This window comes from Monopterus albus, unplaced genomic scaffold (genome assembly GCF_001952655.1).
Source record: "Monopterus albus unplaced genomic scaffold, M_albus_1.0 scaffold106.1, whole genome shotgun sequence".
Lineage (NCBI taxonomy): Eukaryota > Metazoa > Chordata > Actinopteri > Synbranchiformes > Synbranchidae > Monopterus > Monopterus albus.
The window spans coordinates 896,406-908,065 of NW_018127986.1; the positions used below are offsets into that span (position 1 = coordinate 896,406).

Here is an 11,660-nt window from a genome sequence, read left to right on the forward strand (position 1 = left end):
ACCATGAGATAACACAATGTGCTTGTTGGAATCATCAGTCTCAACATGACCTTGGAAAACAGGGAGGCAAAAACGTGAAATGAAAAACAGCCATAATGATTAATTAGTGGTACATCTAAATTATCATTTCAACAAATCGTTATTCATTGTATATTAAAGCCCTAAAAACAGTAGAAAATTAAAACGCCGTTAACAGCTGTGATGACTTCCCTTATGGTTTTCTTTTGACAAAAGTAACTGTTTTGGCTTGTTTAGGTTTTGCTGAGTGGAATCAAATGGATCTTTCCACCGATGATTGACTAGTTGGAATGGTCATACAGTCTTAGAATTGCTGACAATTGCACCGACTTGGCAGACAAGCAGGAGGCAGGTTCCCAAATCAAATTTTTCTCTAATAGCTCAGGATAAACCCATTCTGTAGAGGAAACTTCATGGTATTACATCAATCTGGGGCTAGACAAGCTCTCATTGCTAACAATAACATTACAATTCCGAGTGATCACCAACGCATTTTTCACCTGTACTCTCAGTGAGGCAGGATTTGTTATTCCGTGTTTTTTTAAATACGCATGTCAATGTTGGACATATGATGTTGCCTTCTCACAAACCTGGTCACAATGGATCGTTTATATGCAATATTTTACATGGGAAACACATATCCAGCCTGCCATCATAAAGACAAAGAGCCCAGTGATCACTCTAAATAATTATTTTAGCAGTAATTAGCATTGGCTTTGTGAAAAACAAAAAACCATATGTATCATCACAGACCCAAGCGTTCATGTTAGCATTTTCACCATGCTTCATGTAGTATGTTGGATATGAATTTCTGCTGCTCAGCTCATTCTGTAAGCAAAGGAAGAGGAGAGAGGAGGTCCCTTAGGGCTCAGAAACAACCTCCGCCTGCATCTTCTGCGCATAATTGAACAAATTAGCTATGAACATCTGTTACCTGTTAAAATGACCCGCTTTCATTTTATTGCCATGGACAAGAGGTCTGATAGCATCTGCATGCTACAGCTGTCAGCCATTCTGATTAGCTTGCCAATTCCTGCTTTCAATATATCATGACAAACATAATTACCTCAACATCTCTTTTTTATGGATTCTACAATCGCCATGCACACACAGCATGCCAGGTGTCCATCAATTACAGCCACCGTCTGCTGGTAGCCTGTCCGATTGGCTGCTTCGACTTTGTCAACCCACTTTCTCTTAAGAAAAAGAAGATCTCTAATGTTACTGTAAGTGAAAACCTAATGCTGTATCACTTTTTTAAAATTGACAATATAGAATGTGAACATTGTAGAAGTACATGAACCTCACTGCCTGACCTCACAGCCTCCCTGCTAGGTCTCATTAATGGTTCAACCTTCGGCAACCCCACGAGGCAGACAGAGAACACATGCTGGGACTAATAAAGCTGAGTGAGTTCAAGAATAAAGACCTGGGCAATAACGGCCATTTACCAAGTTTTGACATTCATATGGTTGAACTTTGGCAGCTGTAAAAGAACAGTTAGAATCAGAAGTGCTCGGGTTAACTGCCTTAAACTGGCTCTACAGACACGACCTAGTGTGGGATTTTAAACAACTCTTACAAGTGTCCTGTAACAGTCGAAATTATGATTAATTACCTCGAAGAATAAGAAAAAAATAAAACAAAAACAACCGCTAAACAAATTGCATGGAACAACACAGGACAGCCAACTCCTTAAGAAAACACTCAGTTCACCTGCACCTGAAGGACAAGACACTCCTGCAAAAACATCAATTTACAAATTTTGGCCAGTGAACGCAGATTATTTGAAAGAGGGGTGAAAGAAGCTATGTCAAACTGGAACAATCATCACTAAACTGAGGAGGTGGTCACCTTACCACTCATCATCCACTTACAGTGCAGTCCTGACATCCTCCCAAGGCAGATTAAGGGCAGAGACACACCACATTTAAAGTCAAGGACCTCACATTGCCTTCATCTGGGCAAATAAAGTGGCACATAAACACACCATAGTGACTACCAGCCAACATATACGTTCTGCATCTGCATGAGAGGAAATAACTTTCCATACCAGGAGGATGGAGTAGTCTGTCATTCAAAAAGGCAAAGCGGAAGACCTACAACTGTAAATATACATACAACCTGTTAAAAAAGCAGCTTTTACTTATCATTTTCACACCACTTAGACTCACCACAGTCAGTTTATAGCTTCTTCTAATCAAGAATATGTCTGATAAGAAGTTGTAAATGGCACTAGCATTGTCAGCCCTTGGTCTTTTGGAATCATTAACTAAGAACAGCCAATCAGAGTGGTCTCTCTCACCAACAGGGTCCACTGGTGATTCAACATGCTGAATCACCTGAAGACCTGCAGACAGGGGGTCTGACTACTGCCAGACTGTGGGATTGCCTTGGTGTTTAACAGGCTTAACACTCATTCACACCTTCACTCATGTGACCCTAATAACCCACATGATGGTGGGGTGGGGCAATGACCCACACTTGACTTCCAAGGCCCACAAGGTGTTAACAGCTCCACAGAAGTTAAACACCTGGGACTCCCCACCAGTCAGTCAGAACTGAAGAAGCCCGATGGGAGATGAAACATCTTAAAGAACCTCACGCAGGTCCAGCTGACAAATTTAGCACACTGGATAACTGCAGGTATAAACAACATAAATCTTACTAAAAATTACCCATTTGCCAATCAAGTCCATGAGTTAGCAAATATCCTTTCAGTACACTGCCAAGACACTGGCCCATGGTCCTAATCAGGTCACATGATTTATCTGGTAGAAACAACAATTGCTGCAGAATTGCATTCATCATTTTGCTTCTGGCTAAATTGTAGCCAGTAAAAGAAAAAAAAATAGAGCTGAACTTTTCCTGCAGGAGTGGGAGGAATCAATCAATCAATCAATCAATCCCTTTATTAGTCCTGCAATGGCGAAATTTACACACACACACCGATGGCGGTGCTGCCCTGCAAGGTGCTGCTCTGGACATTGGGAGCAGCTTGGGGTTCAGTGTCTTGCCCAAGGGCACTTATCACAACTAGGGAGAACGGGAATTGAACACAAACAACAGCCCTACCACCTGAGCCACAGCCTCCTCTCTTATGGGTTTGATCTATACTTCTTCAGTAGTCAAAGAAAATGGGGTGTTCTAAAGGATCCGTTATCTCCATTGAAGGACTGTGGTTCTTCTTACCATTGCTAACTCTGAAAGACAAGACAGTCCAAGTAACTTCAAAACAGTGCTGATTTATTCAAAGGATCACAGGTAAAATTAACATTACACGCTCAGGTATCTTGCACCTCCAAACTGCTCGCAGGCAGATGTAAGATGAAAGACCCTGAACCCACCAGGCCTATACATTATATCCCCTCGGTTGGGCTAGCTCCATACTACACAGAAACGTCAACCGAGACGTCTCTGTTACCAGCTTTGCAGCTGGTCATAGCAGTAGTCAAAACATGAAGTAAATCAATGTGTGTGTGTGTCTGTTGATTAAGTGGTGTGTAGCTAAAAACATTCTCACACGACCTCTGGTAACGTCATATTAAACATAAGAACATATTATGGCTAAGGCTACAGTTATACACATCGTAATAATAATATTAAACACCCTGTCTGCTGACAGTCATCAACTCTTCTCTCTAGTTATCCTTGACCAGATGTACCCTGTAGAAACTCATAAGCATGACTAAGCATTTAACAGTCTAACTAGACATCCTATCTCCACTAAACATTTCTAATACATAAAGTATCTATCCAATATCTATCTGACTAAAAATACCTAACAATTGAAAATACAGTGCAGCATCACTGAAACTTTAAATCAACAAAGATTGAGGGAGGAAAGGGTGACTGTGTTGTGGCTCTTTAACTTGGTTAGTATTCAGTCTGCAGGGCTTTGCTTTTTTGTTGACAAGTCCTTTTTTTACCAGGACAACTTTCTGGCATTTGTGCATTCTCTGTGTGTGAGAACTGGGGCGACTTTATAGTTTTATACAGATGTGTTCAGACACCTGAACACTGATGAAGATAACAGCACAGAGTAACAGGGACATGTATCTGTTCTCAGCCCTAAAAGTAGACAGCCTCTCAAATCAAGATACAATCAGAGGCAGTGTATCAGCCACCTACACTCTTGGTTGTGGAACTGGTTTTCCTTCAGGGCTAAAGATTCACAACATTTATGTGGTTATTACTGTATGAAGGCCATGATATGCTAACCCCTGGACATAGGAATAAAGCTTAACCTCTCACACTAAGGTGGCATATTTGAAGCATATTAAAGCTCCAAACACTGCTTGAGGGTTTATGACGGAGATATTCACTCAGTAATTAACTACCATGAACCTGTGAACAGAGTACCCTGCAGACCTCTTATATGTTATTAATTCAGGATAAGACCCCAAAACCTCCCAAATAACAACAACCTGCAGTCATCACATTTGCGCAGATAAGAAATTTTTAATTTGAACAAAACACTCTTAAAACTAAACATGGAAACTTCCAGTCCTTGAGGCTATAGTGATCACACAAACCACTGTGAAATTTACTTAAGAGAGTTCAGTAGAAACATAGAGCAAGCCAACAAAATCTAGAGACTCAATTAGTTAAGTCCACCATAAGGGAGACTGTAAACCCTGGAGGCCCAGTCATGTGTGAAAATGAGGAAAATGGAAGATTTGGAACTGAAAAAGAGAGTGCAAATGGGATTTGAATGTAAGACATTTCACACCCAGTAAAACAATAACTTTTTTCTGTCAGCCTGCCTATCATATTTTTCCAATACTCTATCTTCAGATTATTATTTCAGATTTTAGGCATTTATTGCTGCACTAAGATCTCATCAATCAAACATGTCAGTCAACGTTTTGGCGAGTATTTCATGTGAAATATGAACTGTGTATCCGTTTTCAGTCAGTACTTACACAGAGTAAGTACTGACACATGGTCAGATCATACTGACAGTGTGTGCGTATATGAGAAATAGCTGGGTACTCTGTTAAAAGCTGGGGAGCATAATATAATTTGAATTTAAGAATGGAGTCCAAATCTGATTTTAGGCAGTACCATGGACCCAGTGTTTCACTCCTGCTCTGTCCCTCACCAGGCATAATGTGGTCAGCTGCAGCCATTTTCTCTGGGGCGTGGGTTCACTGACCTGGGAGGAAACATTATCACATCCATCTTTAGCTTTTAGATGCCTTTAAGCCTCTTTAAAATGACTCTCATCATATCATAACACTCATCCTACTTGCCACTGCCATCCAAACTGCGGTTCTTTACAGAGCTCTGTATGGATAAAATATCTTTTGTTGATGTGACCAGTGGAGAGGTCAGGGTAAAGTTTCAGGATTGTTTTTCCCTGTGTGGTTTTGTGGTTCTCTTGACTTTTTGAACCTTCTCTCATTTCTCTTGAGAGCCAACTCCTCCCCTACTGTGCAGTTACTTTCTGAAAGGATTAGAGGAGGAGTTCACCACAGGGGTATCAGGCAATCTGCATACAAAAGCCCACCATGGCTGTGAATAAATCAACACTGATGTAAGACAATAAAGCCAATGCGGTATGGCTATTTGTTTATTCTTATTACACAGAGAGGCACACTTTGGATCATTTGGAGTAAATGCATTACTTGGAGAGGACTCAGAACACAGACTGCCCCTGCCATCTCCATCATAATATGTGTGCGCTGTCTGGAACCATAGGCAGCCCGCCAGTCCACTAAAGCAGCCATTAGATGGATATGCGATCAGACTTTGACCATTCCTTCCTCACACCCTCTTCTATCCCTGACATCCTCAGGCCAACACTGAGGAAATGAAAGTCAATGACTGAGAATATGAGGAAATGGTGTGGATAGATCAGGGTTCCCCTAAATGCCTAACCACAACGCTTAGCCCATAACCTAAACCTAATTCTAACCTTAAAGAGCTCTCTGAAGGTGTCTGAGAAAGGGAGGACCAGCCAAGATGTTCTCGCTCCCATGGTTTAAAATTCAAACCGGTCTTCACATTATGGTCCATAAAGTACCCCACCCCCCACCACCACCACCACACAGATGTTCAGTCCCTCAGTGTATGACTATCAGTATGCTACAATGAGTGTGTGAGCTTTACTCTCTAGAACTGCTTGCCTTGCTCTCCTCAGTCTTTTTAAATCACAGGTTAGGATGAAAACAATAAAAAATGACAAATAAAAAGCAATCTGACTTGACTCTAACAACAAAAAGTAAGAAACACTCAAGAAAAGCCAGACACTGGAAAACTCACACTAAATAAACCTGAACAAGGACAAAGGTCTATAACCATTAACTTTGCCTTTTACTTCAATAAACCGAATCTTGGCCTGCTTGCTCACAGTCAACATGCTCAAATGACAAACAAGATAAAACAAACTATGTAAAATTCATCAAAAAATGGTCTCTCTTTAATGAAATCTCTTGCCACTCTCCTGAATTCTGCCCTCTTTTAAGAAAGAAATGCAAATTGTGCAGACAAACCTAGAAAGAACTTTTTAATATTAAATGGTGAGAAGCAGCATACACACCTACAGACTAGTAATACATATGCTGCATTGTGAATATTGCTAGCAAGCATGTTATCCCAGCCAGTAACAATTACAGCCAACATTATTTGTCCTTGTTTGTCTTTCAGCTGCTTTTAGGGGGTGGCTACAGTGGACCCCAGTGATCCACATATGTGATTTGGTACAGGTTTTATGCCAGAGGCCCTTCCTGCACAAATTTTAAATGCATTTAAAATTACTAGCCAGCAGTTATTAATTTTTGCATTTCAAGTTACAAGCTTCTTATAGTTCTTGGTTTGATTTTATCCAACCAGTTTATTTTATTCACACCGTTTTCACCAACGTGGCATGATGTAGTGCATTCAAAAGCCAATGGCTTAGGATATTCAGAGCATACCAAAACATTAGCCTACTAACAACAGGTCATAAGCTTCTACCCTTGCTATTCTAAGCTTTTCTCACTTATTGCCCTAATTTCAGCTGCCACCTCAAGCTAAGATTTGACAGCTCACACTCGACAAAAGGAAACTACAAAAATGTTAGAAATTACTTCCCAGGATGATGCAGTGTTTTTCCAGGACACTGTACAATTTATCTCTCTTTCCATGACTGGAAAGCTGGTCAAACAATGTCCAGGTTTTCCAGGACACATGGGAACCCAGTAGATGGATGACTGGTCCCACTGTGTCTACAGAGCTCCCTCGTGGATTCAGTGGCTATATTCTAATATTAGCATGAGACGCTAGAATCAATCGCCTCCTTTCCACTCTACCCTCCCTCTCCGTGCTCGCTCCACCTGGCCCGTTGTGAATGCCAAACTGGTCACATTGTGTCACAAAAATTTAGCGGACAGCATTCTAATGGTGGGCACATAATGCAACTCACCGAGCTGACTGCCCTGCCTTCTGTCTACAGTAAACAAGCTGCTTTACAGCACAACTGTAGAGCAGCTTCCACTACGACAGCCACAGCATCATATGTAGGACACATGCTGTTCAAAAACACATAGAATTGAATAAAACATGCCTATTTCCTAACAAGAACAAATGAATGAATCCAGATTCTACTGTCAGCGACACAGTTTTTCAATAATGCAGCTATTTTCAAAACTGCAAATATTAATTGTTATTGTTAATAATTATTAATCAGAACCAAACAGGGTGAAGCTCCTTTTAGATACTATAATGCCGACAGATGGAAGCAACTTCCTGGTGACCTTTCACGAGGGGGTGTCACGCTTTCATAATTTTGTTTTATTAAATATAGTAATGCTATAGTGCTGTTGTGCTGTTCATGTGCCTTGTTCCTTCTGCACTAGCTCTCCCACAGCAGCAGCATGTCAGCTGCTGCCCTCTTCCTGACCCTCTCTTGCTGCTTCAGCACTGGTTGAAGCAGATAAATACTCAAAACAAATCCGATGGATCACTAATCATACTGATCAGCTTTCTCCTGTGTTTGTTTTTCAATATTCCCCTGACCTGAGGGGGCAAACATTCAGAGTCAGAGTTTATCAACCACCATTAAGTTTATCCACTTGCAGAGCAGTCCATATACATCCATGCTATATACAGCATGTTGACCCTGGCAACAGTTGTATTCTAACGTTAGCTTACCCCTTACTAGTATAACATATTAGAAGAGTTGGATCTCCACAACTGAAAGCACTGTGTTAAAAAAACAAACAGAGAGAAGGAGCTGTTCACAGACGGTCCGTTGTTGTGGTTGTCATGTGTTTGTGTGTGCGTGAGAGATAGAAATAGAGTGGAGCATGGAGGGACTGAGCGAATACATGCGCTGCGTACAGCACTACACAGAAATCAGATTTAACCTATTTTAAATCAATATGTTGATATCGTGGGTGCCTGCCACAAATAAATCACTGTATGGGAAACACTGATATAAATAAAGTTGCCTTGCCTTTTATAGTCTAGAATTTGGTTAATGCTGGCCCATTCATTCAGCAGACATACATGCATACAATAATGTTTTACAAAACACAGTTACTGGTGATGTCAGTGAGATTAGTGTCATGAGATGCTCTGGTCAGCTGCACTAAGGGAGAAACTACAGCACTTAATCTTGCCCACACTCACATTAGCTATGATGATATTATCTCTCCTGGCAGCAGCCACAGCACCAATCGTGTGTGATAATGTGTCTGTTTTTTTGCCTGGGTCTGCCTTAACCGACCAGATGGAAACCTTATTTATCCAGTCTGCAAGACAACAACAGAAATACCCATTTGTCATCTATCATCTTGGTGTTCATGAGGATCTGCCAGGTTGTTTTGCTTTTTTTAATCTTAGTCCTTGTTCATGCATCATGCATTTTCTACAGTTAACAGCTTCACCCTCTCACAGCACTTCCTTTCTCCAGTCATTTGTTTTAGATTTTCCTCATCTGACTCAAGAGCCTAAGGATAAAGCCTGACACTACTGCACTTTTAATTGTGGTTTGTAGAATACAATGGACTCTGGTGTGGGCTGGTGCTCTGTGTGTTGACTGGATTGAGAGACCTTACACAACGATAAAAAAGACTCTCTCAAACTTCGATATTTTGGTGTGATCACATTAACATAAACATTTGCTTATTTACTGCGACCTGGTTCCGGATAAGCGGAGGAAAATGGATGGATGGATTTGCTTATTAATTTGTAGCATCACATAAACTTTAAAATCACGGTTTTTGCTATGTTGGAACATAAGATCTTATCTCATAATTAGAAGAAATTTCAATTACGAGATCAAGGTCTCATAATTATGAGATAATGCACAGGTTGGAACACTGCAGAACACTGCCTAAAAATCATCAGGATTTAACAAATTCTTTAGTATCAAAGTAAGTCACTAATAGTTGTCAGTACACACAGACTTCCCCAAATGTCAAACTATTCCTTTAATGAGAGCAAAGATCTCTTTCAATGTGACCTTAATATCATCTTTCTAAGACAGTATAAAGGGAAAGTGGTGACCTGCAAAATTTAGCTAGTAAAGCTGGTGAAATAAGTTGCAAAGCAGCTGGATATCAGCTGTGAGCCATGGAGGTAGCTTGATTACAAATAACATTTTATCCTGAAAAACAAACAGGCTAACCAACAGCATTCAGCAGTGTTTCCACTATAATGCAATGTGCACTGTCATAAAGTAAGTGCCTGTGTTTTTTTTTTGACTCCATTTGGTTAACTCTAGCATTATGTAGCAGATGTAATTAATCGCTCATATATATATTTCACCGAATCCATTCTCTGCCGTCAGGTTTGTCATGCAAACTGTTTAAGATCCTCCCTTTCTTGTTTTTTTGAGCTTCTATTTTGTTAAGTTTTATTTCTGTGATGTGATTTCCTGTGCGCGATGTCACTTCCTGTTAATTCGCGCCGCTCTCAGTCGGCTAGATGCCACGACGAGGAGAGAATCAAGTCCTGTGTTGGGTAATCTGATGGCAGTGGTCCTCCTTTCAAGTTGAAGACACAACGCAGAGTGCAGAAAGTTTACTGGTGCCCTGACAGACGGGCTACAATGGTGCCGTGATCAAGTCATCCCGCTGGCCGGGCTCTACCAGTACGGGGACGATACAGTTTTCCCCATAGAGCTTCATCTCCACTTCATACACACACTTAGCCTTACTCTGTGCCCCACCACAACCCACTAGTACAATCTCCTGTGCCAAAGGAATGGGCGCTGGTAATACATTGTCTCTTAACATATCCTGCTCTGCCTGTTCGCTCAGGGTGCAAGCCATAGAGCCTGAGTCAAACATTCCCCGGACATGGAATTTACTGTTCATAATGACAGGGGTGTAAAACAGCTCATCAAAGGATCCCACTCTCTGTGTGTTTTGCATTATCACTTTAGCACCAGCCGGTGCTGCTGCACATGCCCTTGTGTAGTGCTGATCGATTTCGTGACTCCTGAGGGTTTCTTCATCTGTGCCCACACATCCCCTCCCACAATGCGGGCCTGCTAGTTTAAAGGTTGGGAAGCCCTTTGGCTGCGACTGTCCTGGCGATTGGGGCAGTTTCTCTTGATATGGTTTGGTTCAAAACATGCCAAACATAGGCGTTTCTGTCTACAGTGTGATAGAGTGGAGTGCTCAACCGATCCACAAACCCTGCAAGATCTGAAGGAGGGCTGGTCGGATGGACTTAACCTGTCTACTATCTGGTTGTTGTTTATCAGTGCACGGTCAAAAAGGTTGATTAGCATTTTCATGCAGTCATCACTACAAGATCTGGGTGTCACAGTCTCGGTCTGTTTAGGGGAATCAGCTATACTTGTAATTACAGGGCCCTCAGGCGTGGGGGCCTGGGCATGGACTGTGATTGACTTGGGGTGTTTTGCTTTGGACAGCAACTGTTCTTTCATTTCAATTTGGCAGCGATCAATATGTTCTTGAATCTCACTGGCTGTCCACTTATCTGGGGCTTTGAACCTTAAGACAGCAGCAAGGTTGGGATCCGGACAGTATTTCACGAACATCATTGCCGCTTCTTGGCATGGGTCCTCTATACGCCGTCCCAGCCTTCTCAAGGCCTCTTCCGCTGCATCAACCGCTTTATTGAGCCGAACCCAATATTCTACAGGAGTCTCACCTGCCACTGGTACTGTGCTGTAGAAATCTGCCATCGGCATGCATGAATAAGTCACTTCGCCAAAGTATTGTCTTAGGATGTCATAAATCACCTTTGGGTTCTCCTGCGGCTTCACTGAGGGGCTGCTTCTTAGTGTTATCCTCACGAAGTCTTTAGCCTTGCCCATTAGCTTAGCCATAATCTCGATGTGATGTTGTTCAACTGGCACCGCTCGTTTTCTCAAGTACTCTCCCATTAGTTCCTCCCACTCATGCACGGTATTTTTATCTGACCCATCCCCTCTGAAGACTGGAGGCTCTCTCACATCAGGCTGTAGGACTAACTTTGTACCAGTCAAATTAAGGTGAGTGCAATCACTTGATACCTGACCCATGCTGCTTTGAACTTGTGGGCGGCTCACATCTTGCTCTTTACACTCCCCCTTTAACTGATCCCTTATGGTCTGTCCTACCTGTTGAGCAATATGTGTTATCAGATTGCTTAGAGCTGGATCAGTCGTGTCTGGGATGCCTGAGAGCATGTCACCTTGT

General features: G+C 41.8%; 1 long non-coding RNA gene across 2 annotated transcripts in view; it reads right to left on the minus strand.

Annotated features, from left to right (window-relative positions):
* The window catches only part of LOC109966107 (uncharacterized), a 24,243-nt gene that overhangs the window by 7,893 nt on the left and 4,690 nt on the right, over positions 1–11,660 (minus strand). The window lies entirely within an intron of this gene.